Source organism: Marmota marmota, unplaced genomic scaffold, assembly GCF_001458135.2.
Source record: "Marmota marmota marmota unplaced genomic scaffold, marMar, whole genome shotgun sequence".
Classification (NCBI taxonomy): domain Eukaryota; kingdom Metazoa; phylum Chordata; class Mammalia; order Rodentia; family Sciuridae; genus Marmota; species Marmota marmota.
In genome coordinates this window covers 59,211,842-59,226,728 of record NW_025999977.1, presented here as the reverse complement: position 1 = coordinate 59,226,728, position 14,887 = coordinate 59,211,842, and the positions used below count along the sequence as shown (strand labels likewise).

Sequence of the window (14,887 nt, the reverse complement as noted above, 5' to 3'; positions counted from 1 at the left end):
GGCCTGGCCAGCTGCCTGCACCATGTGGCCAGGGCTGGGAATTTTGTCTGTCTGTGGGTCCCCACCCCTGCCTCACCTCTGCACCAGGAGGGCCAGCACAGCAGCAGGTGCTCGAGGATCCTTGCTAGTGAGCTAATTATTTCAGGATTTCTGTATCCCACAGGCACAGACGTCACCCTTTGTTGTTTTGAGGGGGATTTGGAGATAGGGGCCTCTCTGAACAAAACCATAAAGCCAGTGTCAATGTGGTTTGGGACCTTTGTCCCCTCCCTTTCCTAAGGCTGCCACCATCTCCCACCCCAGGGCTCCATCAATCCACCTACACTACTGCTGACAGCTGCCGCTACAGGCACAGGGGACCTGCATTCTAAAGAGCGCAGCCTTCGCTGGCAGTAAGACTTTTATTTGTGTGAGAGCTTCACAGTCTCAAGGGCAAAATTGCCATCATTATCTGGTGCAGGAGGAGCTGGGAGGGGGCAGCCTTCCCTGCAGTCACTCCAGGCCAGCCGCATTCTCCTAGAGGGGCAGTGACCCTTGTGGAGGCCAGGCTCCCCTTCCTAGCAGCATTTATTACTCTAAACCTGTGAGTCCCCCACCCACCAGAGTGCCCAGCTGCTCCAAGGCTGGCTCCATCCACCTCCAACCCCTGCCTGCACTGCACCCTGGAGGCTGGAAGGCCACACCCATGTCACAGACACTTGAGGGTCCTATCCCTTCTACTGACATGGGCACCCTCCTACGGTTGGTCTCCCCTGTGGTGGTGACCTGCCGAGGTACCACGGGATGACTTTGCAGTGCTGCTCAGGGTGCTACGGGCCTCTGGAGGCTGGTGCCCTGGGTTTCAGCCGCCTTCAGTGGCCACAGCCATGCAGCCTCAGGAGCTGCCCGAGCTCAGGGGTATGCAGAGTGAGTCCCCGCTGCTGGGCAGCTCGGTCAGGCTGCAGCTCACATAAGGTGACCCTGTTCTCCTTGAATCAGGGAGATAACTGCCATGGTTCAACTGTGAGAGGACAAGCTGAAGTCCTGGCCCTTGGTCCCTGTGAACATGACAGTGTTTGAAATAAGGTCTTTGCAGATGTCACTGTTGGAGACAAGGTCATCAGGGCCGAGCCTTCTCCATGAGGACGGGTGTCCTGGTGAGAGGAGAGACCCTGGTGCACACACCGTGAGGACACAGGCGTGCAGGGAAGGCACAGCAGGGACCAGAGGGACACTGCCACAGCCCAGGAATTGCTGGGGCCCCCGACACTGGAAGAGCAGAGACGGGTCCCTGGAGTGAGAGTCACTGTCAGCCTCCTTGATTTAGACCTCCTCCTCCAGAACTGGGGAAGGACAAATGTCGGTTGTTTCAAGTCCCCGAGGGGGGTGCTTTGTTCTGGTGGCCCGGCCTGTTTTTCTCATGGCAATGACAGGGACCAGAGGCAGAAGTCGGGAGTTCTAAGGCTGGGCCTGGAACTGGAATGTGGCAGTTGCCCTGTATCCAGGGATGAAAAATCCAAGACCCTCAGAGGATGCCCGGAACCAAGGAGACAGCCAAACCCTGTGGACACCGTTTTGTCCTCCACGGTGCCCGTCAGCATCCCCAAAGCTACTTCCAGAACCCCTACCTCTACCAGAATCTGCAGAAAAGGCTTGCTGTGTGCACGTGACCTGAGCATGCACTCCTGTGCTCCCGACCCATCTCTAGTGACACAGAACCGCTGATACAAAGTAAATGCCGTGTGCATGGCTGTTGGGCTGTATTGATTAGGAATGATGACAGGGAAAATGTCTGCAGGTGTTCAGCAGAGATGCAATCTTTTTACCAAAAATGTTTAACCTGTGGTTGATTGAATTCACAGATGCAAGGACCCTGGTTGCAGCCCTGGACGCCCCATGGAGAGAATGTCCTCCAAGGCCACCTGGAGTGGGGCCCTGAGCAGCTCCTTCTGGTCCTTTCTCTCATTCTGCCTCTGAGGCCTTTACTTCCCAACCTTGACTCTCCCCTAAGCTCGAGCAGAATTGAGGCTGCGGACTCACACGGCTTTGAGGAGGCCACATTCCACGGCAGCCCTCACCCGACTGCAGGACGCTCCGCAATTCGTGCCTTCTAGCCTCAGAGCTGCTCCAGAGGCCACCGCCTTGCCATTCCCAGCACTTGACACATAATAGACCCGAAAAATACTTAGTCGTTGAAATACTGGATAAATGAGACAAAGAATGAATAAACGAACTAGGAAATGAATTAAATTTAAACTGAGACCATATTATACACAAATGGCAAAAGAATCCTTGTAAAGTAAGGATTTTAGAAAATACATCGCTTACCATAGCTATACAAGTACATCTTCTGTAGCTAGAGACAGGTTTGCGCTAAGAGGAACCTTCAGCCCAGAGGAGCCTGAGGAGGACTTGGAACCTGACTCTGTTGCCTGGGCACTCGTCTCGGATTACCAAGAGTAGACGTGCTGCAAATGGTGGGGGGTGGGCACTGCATCTCACGAGGACATTAAAGGATCCCAAGCGTGGATGGACGGTGAGCTCAGAGCTGGGCAGGTATGTGCCTCGCGCTGCTCACCTCACCCCTCCCAGTCCTGGGCTCCATCCCTCAGCCCAGCAGGTGAGCGTCCTGAAACGACAGCATGGCTCAGCTGCCCATTCCTGGTCCAGTGGCTCCCGTCTGGTGCCCCCTGCTGGATGAGTGATGAGGGAAGGACAGCCGGCCTTCCCACCACTCAAGACCCAGCCCCCACGGAGGACAGCCAGCTGGACAAGGCCAAGACGACCTGCTGCTCCACCCACGCCCCAGCCGCAGGGGACCTGCTCAGTGGAGGGGTGAGCACGTCACCTCAGCAGCACCCGTAACTGGAGACAAGCTCAAGGTGGGCATGGGCACCAGGAGGTGGGCATGGCACCAGGAGGTGGGCAGGGCACCAGGAGGTGGGCATGGCACCAGGAGGTGGACAGGGCACCAGGAGGTGGGCATGGGCACCAGGAGGTGGACAGGGCACCAGGAGGTGGGCATGGGCACCAGGAGGTGGGCATGAGCACCAGGAGGTGGACAGGGCACCAGGAGGTGGGCAGGGCACCAGGAGGTGGGCATGGGCACACTCTGCAACCGTAGAGCCACTTCTTATCTTCAGCTTCGCCTCGAGCACCTGACTGTGTTCTCGGGGTCACAGCTGTGACCGTGGCTTTGAGAACTTAAGAAGGCCTTATGCCCTCTTTGCATGAAGGCTCAGCTAGGATGATTCTCAACGTTCCCTGTTTCCACACAGAAAAATCAATTTCCAATTATTTCCAACCTTCGATCCATGTGATTGCGGATATTTGCTGTGATTACCTGTTGGCCCACTGAACTTCCAACCCGTGAGCATTAGCACAGCTGCAGAGGCCTCTGCCTCAGAGCGATTTCCTTGTTAGTGTCACTATTTTTGTTTTTTTTTTTTGTTTGTTTGTTTGTTTGTTGTTTTTTGTACCAGGGTTGAACCCAGGGGCACTGTACCACAGAGCCACATCCCCAGCCTTTTTTTGTATTTATTTAGAGACAAGGTCTCACTCGGATACTTAGGGTCTCACTTGAACTTGATCCTCCTGCCTCGGCTTCCTGAGCTGCTGGGATTGCAGGTTTGGCCATCATGCCCAGCTATTGCCATTATTTTTAAACGCACTTGAACCAAATCTCTGGGAGGCGTGATTACTGAGCCACCTGAACACATGATGGAGGGACAAGGAGGGACCACGTGGGTTAGGAGGAGAAGTGGCTGTTTCCTGGGGCCTCACCTGAACTTCTTTGGGCTTCAGTTTCCCCACCTATAAAACTCAGTCTCCTGAGCCCATGGGGACAGGACCTGTGGCCGCGCTTTGCACATGGTGGGGCACAGGGAAGAGGCTGGAGACTGCACACTCCTGGGAACACAGCCACCTCTTGCTGCACCCAGTCACTCCCCAAGGCCCTCACTGGTTCCCCAGGTCCCCAGGGTGAACCCTGCCCCAGGCCAGGCCTTCCGTGCCCCCCCACTGGCCAGGTCTGCTCTGGGGTGAGAGCCAGCTCTATACCCTGCAGGGATGACCCCTGTGGTCCCACCAGCTCCCGAGCTGCAGAAGACTTCCCTCCCTGGAGCATCCCACAGAACTCAGAGCCACACCCAACCCGAACATCCCCAGAAAACCTGCCACTCTGAACTCCTGCCCGAGTTAACAGCACATGGTAGAGTCACCCTGGCAAGAGCTAGGGTTCCAGGGACACATCCCCCTTGGTCACAGCACCCCTGCCCACTCGGCTGGCTGATTCGATCACCATGTGTCAAACACACTGATCAGGCCCACCCTCTCCGCCCTGTCTGGAGCAGGTCTGTCTGGAGCAGGTCTCCACTTCCCGGCCAGCTCTGCGGGCTCCCAGGTCATCCTGCCCTCCTCACTGGCTGATGGTCCTACTGCAGCTGGAGGAATCTGGAAGGGCCAGAGCTCTCCTGCTGGCACCTGCTCATGGCTCCCTCTGCCTGGAAGTCCTGCCCCACCCACATCCACTCCCAGACATCCCAGGGTCTCAGATCCAACTTCACACTGCCAGGAAGCACTGGGATAAACAGGGATCTTCTGTGTTCTCTGATGTGCTGCTCGGCACACGAGGTTTTCCTGGAAACACCCCAAACCCCAGGAGAGTGCTGCACGCTGCCTGCTGGTGACTGGCACCCACCCTCCAGCCTCCCTGACACCCAGAGATCCAACGAGACGCACTCCAGTCGAACTTGGAAGGCAGAAGTGCAGACAGTGCCCTCCCAGCAGCAGGCGTGAGCAGGCACACAGGCACCATGGCACTCGTGTAGAGGCTTCCAGGCACTTGGTACAAACCACCCACCCAGGGCTCTGCATCACCAGGCAGTGGCTTCCTGAAATTCCACAGCCTCTGAGCTCCAAAGAGCCTCTCCCTGGGTTCACATTCCTGGCTCAGCAGGGGACGGGGCACCTCCTGGCCTCCTCCCCAGGAGCTCACTGCAGGACTCTAAGGACCTGTCACCTGTGCTGATCCTTCTGCCAGACAGCTGCAGAGGTTCCTGCTTCCCTGATATTCAGCCAGATAGGTTCCTCCCACCCCATGTGTACAGCAGCGCCTCCACCAGACCAGGACTCCATGGTGGTTCTTAAACTGACCCAAACTGCCCTCTCTCAGGGACCTCAGCCCTCCACAGGTGAGTGGGACTCAACTCCACCCGTCCTCCACGCCTCCTGCCTGTAACCTTAGGTCTAATACCAAGTGGAGTTGAACCCAGGAAACCTGGCTTGACCGCTGCCACTGGAGAAAACTGTTTGGGACACCATCGGTCACCTGAAGTCCCTGGCTGACCATGGTACCCAAGAAGGTCAGGATGCTGTGTCACGCTCCCTTGGTGCATGGTCAGCGAGCTCTCCCACACAGGGCCCGGCACCTAAGCCAGTGCGCAGACCTGTCTGTTCGTCAGCCCTTGTTGTCAGTATCGCCGCTCACCTGCAGCTGGCCCCAGCATCCTTGGCCAATCGAGCTTCTGCTCCCCACCAGCTACTGAGCTTTGTTCACCATCAAAATGAAAGGCAGGTGCTCAATAGATGTACAAAAAGTCGACCCCGCTGATGAGGAATGTCCTAAAAGCCAAAGAGTTCCACTTCAATAGCCTACTGTCCAGGTGGGCGGGGGCAGAGGACAGGTGGGCAGGGGCAGGACAGGAGATGACCTGCCGGGTTCTCTGCTAGGTGCTTCTGAAGACCTGTGGTTTCGCGACCCCTCTGGAAGGCCCCTCCCCACTAGCACCTTCAGTGAGGAGGGGTGGGGGCAAGGCTGGTGAGAAAGGCTGCTTCTGCTGTGACTGCAGAAGCCCCTGGACACGGGGCAGGACTGCACTGTCCTCCGCTGCATCTCTGGTGGTCCAGAGGCTGCCGGGAGGGGCACCTCACTTAGCGTCCAGCGCACAGGAGGGCACTAGGCATTGCTGCCCAGGAGAAGACCCGGAGCGCAGAGTCAAAGCACGGTTCTGCTGTACGTGTATTGCTCCGCACCACCACGAGCCAGGACCGTCCACCCGTGTTTCTGCCTTGGAATTAGCAAGGCTGATCCTTTGGGGGAGGGATAAGTATTCACCAGTAGGGGATTTTCTAAGCAAAACCCTGCTGAAGTACTCAACCCAACACAGACACCACCTTTAAAAGGGCCGCGGCTTGGTCCCCGCAGAGCCGCGCTGCGACACTCTGGAGGGGGTGCTGCCGCCTGGTCCAGAAACCTGAGGCCAGGCGCCAGTTTCCTGCCCCTTCCGAGCGGCCAGGAGCGCGGTGCGCTCCCCGTCCTGTCTGGGGCCGACTGCCAGCTCTGTGGGGCCCTCTGCACCTCTCTGCCTCCTCTCTCCCCCTCAGCCCCTCATGCGTTTTCCCAGCCCCCCAGCTCCACTCGCTGGCCTGGGAGCCTCCTCCTCTGTCCACCGAGTGCTGGAGGTGCTGGGCCTCCCCACGTCAGGACCCGCCACACATGGCGGCCTCTGGCCCTCTACCTCCAGCTGCTGGCTGCCCTTCACTGAGCTGTAAGCCTTGGGGCAGGGGGGCGGGGGCAGAGGACAGGTGAGAGCAGGACAGGTGGGTGTTGATTTCCTCAAGGAGCGTGATCTCCCCAGGGCCACTGTGGAAGGGGAAACTGCAGGGGGCAGCAGCAGGAAACCCTTTGCAGGGGCTCCTGCCCTGGCCCCAGTCCTGTGTGTGAGGGAGAGCCCAGGATGGGGGGAGGTGGAAGGAGGCGGCATCCCAGGGCTCTGGGGATGGTTGATCTGAGTGATGGGCCAGGCGCCTGGGGGAGCCATACTCAGGGAGCCTGAGTTCAACCCACCCCCTCCAGCCCTAGGTATGGTGCTCCTGCAGGAGGGTCAGGCCCAGGGCCAGGACACGGAGCACCCACAGCACCCTGGGGAGGCTCAGGGCCATCCAGAACCTGGCCCCAGGACGCTCTCGCAGTCCCTGGGCATTAGGCATTTGTTCATCCATTGTCTGTGGATACACTACAGCCTCCTGGTCCACAGAACCACAAACAGTGAGACCTTTCCCAGCTTCCAAATCCAAGTGCTGCAGCAGATGGAGCATGAGTGCCGGCCGGCCGGTCGATAACAGGTACACACGCACAGTCGGCTGGCATCCTGAGCAGGACCAGGAGAGGCGCGCATCCCCACTCTCCTCATCAGCATTCCCTTCCAGGCCTCCATATGGATCAGTGAGATCCTGTGGCATGAGGAAACGGGGAGGAGCAGTGAATCCCCATTAGGCACAGCGCTGTTTCAGGAGGTGAGTCTGCCCTGTTTTTGCTCTGCCTTGTGCATGCAGAATTAACTCCATCTACCACACATTTGTATTATTATTTTTTTCTGCCCAGATTCCAGTGAGATCCTGCAGGCCTGAGGACTGGGGCAGAAATATAACCCGTGGGCTCTGCCGCGTTAGCAGAAGGGAAGAGCATCTCCCCCTCCAGCTTCTGTTGCTTTCCCACATCAGAGATTTGAAAACTGAGGCGGACACAAGTGAATGGCCATGATCATAGCGAGATGCTAAGGTTTAGATACGAGGTGTCCCCAGAGCTCACGTCTGAGGGTGCAAGGACACGATGGAGTCACGACATGGATGAACGGGGGGGGGGGGGGGAAACTGTAGACAAGCGGTAGGCGAGCGCAGGACAGGGTCCCCGGGGCGTGCCTCTGGGTTGACACATTACCCCTGGCGAGGGGAGTGCCCTTGCTTCCTGGTTGCGGTGTCCTGAGCTGCTGCCCTCCACCATGCCCTCCACCTTGAGGTTCCACCCCGCCTCAGACCCAGCTCTCGGGAGTCTGCCGATCACCAACGGAAGCTCTGAAACCATGAACCAAAGCGAACTTTTCCTCCTTGGTCCTTTGTCACAGTGACACAGAAGGTGCCTAAAACATGAGCACACAGAAGAGTGGCCCTTCCTCTCAGTTCACGGTTTGAACAGGGCCTACCACCATGCTGACCACCCCCGAGGACGGGACAGGCTCCAGCACGGCTGCTCCCTGGGCCTTGACCACCAGAGCAGAGCCATCGATCACGGCAGGTGCTTTCCAGATGTTGTGTACTTAATCCCTAAACTCATCCTTAAAACAGATATCACCCTCCCCATTTTCACACAAGAGGAAACCGAGGCTGGAGGAGATGGGAACTTAGTTGTGAAGCATCCGTGGATACGGAAGGAGCTGACTCAGAGCCTAACTGGGTGACAGCGTCTGCCTGGCCGAGGGCCCCTGGTCGGGCTTCACGATCGTTGCCAGGCTAGAGCTTCACAGCCACCAGCAAGATGTGATGGTGGCAGGTGTCACGGCTTGGATGAGGTGTCCCCAAAAGTTCATGTGAGACAATGTGAGACGGTTCAGAGGAGAAGCAGTTGGGTTGTGAGAGTCTTAACCCAATCAGTGAATTAATCCCCATGGATGGGATTCACTGGGTGGGAGCTGAGGAGGGGCCCTGGACGTGGCTTTGGGTGTATATCTGTATCTGGCAAACGGAGAGCTCTCTCTGCTTCTGCTCCCCGCACCACACTCTTCCCCCATGGTGTCCTGCCTCACCTTGAGCCCTGAGGAATGGGGCTGACTATCCTGAACGGAGACCTCTGCGACTGTGAGCCCCAAATACACCTTCCCTCCTCGGCAGTAGTGCTGGGCGAGTCTTCTAGTCACCGCAGCAAGAGGCCCGTGAAACAGCAGCAGTGGCCGCTTGCCTGCCAGGAACGGTGTGTCCTGTCCTTCATGGGGGTTGGCCGGTGTTGCTGCCCACCAGGGATGACAGTTTCTGGTCCCCCTGGCTCCCGAGTGGTCATGTGACTGATTTCTGCCAATGGCAGATGGACAGAGCTGACGGGCTACATTCTGGGCAGGGCTTTTGGAAGGGGGACGGGGCTCCTCCACACAGCCTTTCTGCCCATCCACCAGCAGGCCCGGAAACCCGGGGACCCCTGACCACAGGGCAGAAGCCTCTGTCCTCGGTCCCCATGAGAGAGAAGGCGGCCCCATGCAGGGTACTAGCCGGGGACCCCTGGCACAAGAGGTGCCTCTGTGAAACCCAAGGACTTCATTGCTGTTGGTTTTGCTGAGTTAATCCAACATTATCTTTCCCATTTAACATGTCACAAAACCAAGGTTCTAGGAGGTGAGTGTCTTGCCAGAGTCCCATGCCAGGTCAGGGCCTTCCTGAGGCCTCCTTCTCCCAAGCCCTACTCTCTCAGCCCTGTGATCTGCCTTTCTGCCTGTCCTGCCTGGTGGACGTCCTCCATTGACTCGACGTGTTGGTGGAAGTAAAAGTGATGGCCAGCGCCGCTGAGTGAGAGTTGGGTCCTGGTCCTGTCTCTTGTGCTCTGTGTCTTTTGGCAGGTCAGTGGCACTCTCTGAGTTCCTCTGATGGGAACCTCAGAGGGACTCACCGACTTCTTCACAACAGTGAGGTTGGCAACCTTGTAGCCCAGCCAAGGGCACCCATGGTGGCCAACATTTGGTCTCGAGGGAACCTTAGGTGCTCTGATTTCCAAGTCCTGTCCCCTGCTGTTCCCCAGACAGCCACAGAGTTAGGGCAGGCAATGCCATGGGCCCAGGGACGAGGGCATTTCCCCGCCTCCCTTGCAGTCAGCCTGGGCATGTGACACTCCTTGCCCATGGGTCAGGAGCCTGCGTCACTAAGAGCGTCTCTCCTCCCCAGCTCTTGTCTCTGCAGGAACTCAGGCCCTGTACCCCAGCCTCCAGTGGCGGGGGCCACACCTGGGAACCTGCAGCACCCCTGGAGGCAGCGCCCAGGAGCCTGGCGCCAGGGTAGGACTGTGTGAGTCAAAATCACACTTTTTCACCAAGCCAGAGTGTTGACTGCTCTGAATAACCCATCATACAACAAGACGGAGCCTGCGCCGTGCTCACGCCGGCTCTCTGGCCAACTCAGGTCCTCACCTGCCCGTGACCCAGCCTCCCAGGGACCCCCGCTTCCCCTTCCCCAGGGCTCCAGCTTCCCTGCAGTCAGGCTGGCCCTGAGCCCCTCACAGGAGAGCTCGTCCCTGCCGCGGCCCCTCCGCTGTCCTCAGGCACCAGCACGGCACAGTGGCTGCTGCGTAGGCGCCACTCCAGGGCCACCCTCTGAGGCACCTTCCACAGCACGTTCCCGTCCCCGGCCTCGCTCTTCCGCCTCCACACTCCTCGCTGTCCATGCACTGGAGGGCGCCCACTCGCTCACCCTTTCCTCCTCCGCCTCCCTCCACGGCGGGCTCTGTGAGCCGTGGGTGCTTGTTCACGCCTGCGTCCTCAGGGCCTGGGACACAGAGGGGCTCGGGGCACGCTTGACACATAAGTGAACTAGAACACGCGAGCACACATCACCAAGAAGCTGCTGATGCAGAGGGAACCACAATGAGTGACCCATGGAGGCTGCAGCAGGCTCGGGCGGTCCAGGTCCTGTCTGCAGAAGAGACGACCCGGGCTGCACCCCAGGAAAAGACACCGGACTGTGAGAGCGATGACAGGTGACGACATTCCAGACAGGGACAAGAGCTGACAATGAAAGGCAGGAGGATCCCACCAAAGCCAACAGGAAGTGGGAGTCACAGCAGTCACCAGCCCCACAGAGCAGCCAGCGTCTCCAGGGCCCTACGCTCCGCGGACCCCCAGAGGCACGGTTCTGCCCAGACGCACCGCGCAGCCGCACCGACCACCACGTCAAGGGTGAGACCTGGTGGCTGCTTCACAGCTTGGAGCAGCTGGGCTGCCCTCCAAGGAGCCGGTCCAGCCCTGGCAGAGGGCCAGCAGCACACTGAGCTGTGCAGGTTCGAGGCTCTGCCCCACCTTATCTCCAGCACGCTTCCCACCTGTGCTCCTCTCCTCGTCTTCCTCCGAGTCCCCGGGGAGAGCACTCGCTTGTTGTCAGCGTCTGGAAGGGAGAAGCCATCAGCAGCAGCCTCTGGGGTATCAGCCGCAGTGGCTGTCACGGTCCAATCTTGTTTGGGTTGAATTGCTCGGAAACTCCCATTCACCTGCCCAGAGCCAGGCCCTGTTGCAGAGGTCACCTGGCTTCAGAGCTGCATTACTTACATTGCCACAAAGATAGACCCATCTTGTTTCAGCCAAGCCACCTCTGCAGACTTTTGAACTTAGGGGACAGGCTTTTGAACTGGGACAGGGAGATGGGTGACCACTCTTTTGAACACCTACTATGTGTTCAGCATAGAGTTACTGTTTCTCAGAGTCTCGGCAGGTCTCTGATATAAAATCTCTGGTTTTATTTTAGAGTCTAGTGGGTCCAGCTAACTAGAAGGACTAGTCGGAGCTGGGCCAGGAGTCAGATCCCAGCCCATTTCCACTACTACAGTGAGATACCTGGAGCCCAGTGACTCACAAAAGAGGAGGCACGTTCAGCCCGCCGCTGGGGAAGCCAAACAACACGGCACAGGCGCTGGCAAGGGCATCACCCCATGGAGACGGTACCGTGGCAGGAGCCTGTGAGAGAGGTCACCCGCTGTGACAGGAGGCCAGGGCGTCTTGCAAAAACCTTCTCCAGAAAACTAACTTAGGGTCCTGACCTCCCACGAAGCCCCCCTTAAGGGCCCACCACCTCTCACGTCACCACACTGGGACCCGCCTTCCAGCACCTGCTCCCGGAACTCCAGCCACATCCCGGTTACAGCAGAGCCACAGACAGCGAGGACACAGCGATGACGTCAACCCCTGGCTCAACCGGAACTCTGAACCATCAGGAGCCCAGACTACAGCGCGCACTGGGCCCCAGGCTCCCTGAGTGTCCCATGCACTCACAGCCTGTGGCCACTGGCTGCGAGGGGGCTCTGCCAGTTGTGGGGTGACAAATGCCACAGCTGCAGAGACCCCGTCCCCAGTGCTCAGCTCGTCCATGGCAAGGCAAAGGTCATGCCAGGCCTGGGCCTCGGGTCTCTTGATCACTGTAGAATCTCTTTGTGGCCTTACTCCACGAAGATGTTGTCGAAGGTGTCCCAGAACAGAGTGGCCTTTCATTAGAATGTCGGTGCTGCCAATGCAGCTTCTTTCTCTGGGAAATGACCCCGAGAGCATGCATGAGTACTGCCCACGTCCCTGGGAAGTCACTGACGCACTGGGAAGAGTGGCCCCCAGGCCAGGTCAGCTCCTGCCCAAGCTCTGGGGAGCTTGACAACGTGTCCCCCGGAATCTCCAGTGCGCCCACTTCCAGGGGCTGCTGTGGGAGCAGGGCCTCCTCCAGACACCTGGTGTCTGCCTGTGAGGTCCTCCTCTCACTGGGCCCCATGGCGGAACCACCTCACGGCACCCTGGACAGTTGCCACCAGCCATGGGGCCGCCAGCCCAGCCAGGGCTCCTCCTCTTGCCAGATTCTTCCAAGGCCTCCAGTCCTGGGGCAGCAGGCCATGTTGTCTCATGTCCCCGTCTGTCCCTCCTGCAGCCTCCTCTGGGGACACTGCCTCCCGGCACACCCCTCCTGAGTGTCCATGTCCTTCATCCACCTAGGACCAGAAGGGCAAGTTGACCAGGTGAGGGCCTCCCAGAAGGCTGGCCCTGCCACCCTGCCTGCCCACTCTCCACTCAGTGCTGGGACTCAGGGCACTTACCAGGGTGACCACAGAGCCCCACCCTCCAAGGCCAGGTGGGGAGGACCGTTTTTAATCACCCCCACCCAGGACCTGCAGGGGAGCTGTGCCCTGCACACGCAGACGCTCAGCAAGTCTCCACCCTCGGCCTCTGGAGTGGCCCAGGTCACCTCCCTGCACCAGGGGCTTCCATGTGACACACACGCAGCGTCCAATGACAGCTGCTGGCCCAGCTCACCAGACGTCCACAGACAGTCTCTCTGAGTCACATCTGAGTCTCCCCCAGCTGAGTCACTTCCCGTGATCGATGTCTTCCTGAGCCAGTGTCCTCATGGTCCGCTGGCAAGAGGCTGTGCCCGCCTGCACCACGTCTGACAGCTTCTCTGTCCACATGGCACATCCTCAGGAGCCTCTGCAGTCGATGGAGGTAGCCAGAAACCACAGGCCCCTCTTGGCATCTACTGGGAAGCAGGCCAAGTACCAAACAGGCCTGTTGTGCTCAGTACTGGGTAATCAGTTGCCAGCACAGTGCCTGGTACGCAGAAGGTGCTCAATAATGTCTGCAGAGTGAAGGAAGAGATCTGGGCTCAAACCCCAGGAAGGCTGTTCCCAGCTCTGAGATCACAGAGCTCCGTGGAGAGGGCTGTAGCAGAACTGAAGTCACATCTAGAAAGACTGGGCACACAGTGGGAGTCAAATACAGAGCCTCGCTCCCCCTGGGAGGGATGCAGCCCAAGACCCTGAAATCCTCAGTGGTGTTCAAACCAGGGCAACTCCAAGTCCTGGAGACACTGTGGTTTTCCCACATGTACGTACTGTGATGGAGTTTCATTTATAAGGGGGCCACAGTAAGACACTAGCAACACGTTAGCGTACATCTTGGCAACCTCAGCACATGACTTTTTCCTTCCCTTATTAAGCTGAGATACATTTGCAGCTTCTCTGTGGTATGTCCAAATTGCCCGCATGGCTGCCCTCAGGCTTCAAGTGAAATGTGGGTTTTAGCAGGAAAACTGCAGTACCCCAACAGTTACTCTGATAACCGAATAGCTACTGACTCACGGGTGGGTAGTGTATACAGAGTGGAAACTCAGGACAAGGTGAGGCTCCAATCCCAGCAGGACAGAGTGGAACATCAAGATTCCATCTCACTTCTCAGATCAATGTGCACTTAAAATTCAGGAATTGCTTATTTCTGGGATTTTCCACATTATATTTTCAGACTGCCATTGACATCGGGTAACAGACACTAGAAGGTAAGCCCGTGGATAAGGGGCACAATCGCAAATGCTGATTATGTTCTCCATCAGGTGTGACTGTTGACATACAAAAGAAGCAATGTCTGGTCTGGTGGGGTTTGTGGGCTGGGGTCGGTGAGCACAGAGGCAGACAAGGCCAGACCAGAGAGAGGCAGAAAGGAAGCGCCCGAGCAGAGTCTTACTCAGCCCAGGGCTGGGCAGGCTTTCTGGAGGGGTTCTGAGTCTGAGGCTGGAGTGGGTGCTGCAGCAGGGATGGGAGTTCCCAGCAACAGCAGAGAGGCCTGGGCAGGCACCTGGCCCCAGGTGGGCAGGCGCCCCGACTCCACCAATACCTGGCGGCTCCTCTGGGTCTAGGAAGTGACGTGCATATCCAGAGACGTGAGCTCAAAGAGCAGCACTAGGTCCCAGCGTGGCCAGGGTGAGAGGGCAGTGTCCAGCGAAGGACAGGCACTGCAGGGACCACGGGCAAGGGGTGACGGCACCAGGTGCACATCCAAACTGGCCATCAGCCCTTGGGAGGCCCAGTGACCCCAGGGAAGGGAGCAGGAGTGCTGCCCACAACATGTGTCTCCCATTCAGAACAGGCGTCTGCACTCAGAGCCCAGGTGACCACAGAGGCACCAAAGCCAAAGAGTGCCCTCCTCCCAGGAAGCCCCTGTCTGGGCAGCAGAACCGTCTGGTGCAGTGCCCTTCCTGAACCTCACACCATGTGATCCCATCTGTCCCCTGGCTCTGGGAGGCGGAGGTGCAGAAGGTCCCTGTGCCCTGGAATGGGGTTGGACAGCAGGAAGGTAGAGGGAGGCTCCTGAAAGCCGCTGTCTTGTGTCCTTGGCCAGAGATGATGGAGCCTGGCTGCTCTCCCCGGGGAGGGACCATGTGGGGCACGGCTGAGAGCAGCCCTGAGCTGTGCCCAGCACCCGACTGGCACGCCCCGGCAGCCTGAGGGGCAAGTCTGAGCGGAGCCCCGGTGGCTTCTCCTGGCCCTTCTCCCAACCTCCCTCCCTGGAAAGAAATTAAGCCCGTCCCTTGACTCGGCATGGAATTGGCTTCTTTTTGTGATATTTTTCCT

At 58.3% G+C, this 14,887-nt stretch overlaps 1 long non-coding RNA gene across 8 annotated transcripts in view; it reads right to left on the bottom strand.

Moving 5' to 3' along the window:
* The window catches only part of LOC125617289, a 48,651-nt gene extending 37,753 nt beyond the window's left edge, over positions 1–10,898 (bottom strand). For all 8 annotated transcript variants that reach the window (XR_007348265.1, XR_007348273.1, XR_007348269.1 and 5 more), the window contains exon 1: positions 10,835–10,898. This is a non-coding gene — a long non-coding RNA (uncharacterized LOC125617289). The remainder of the gene's footprint in view (positions 1–10,834) is intronic.
* Between the last annotated feature and the right edge of the window lie 3,989 nt (positions 10,899–14,887).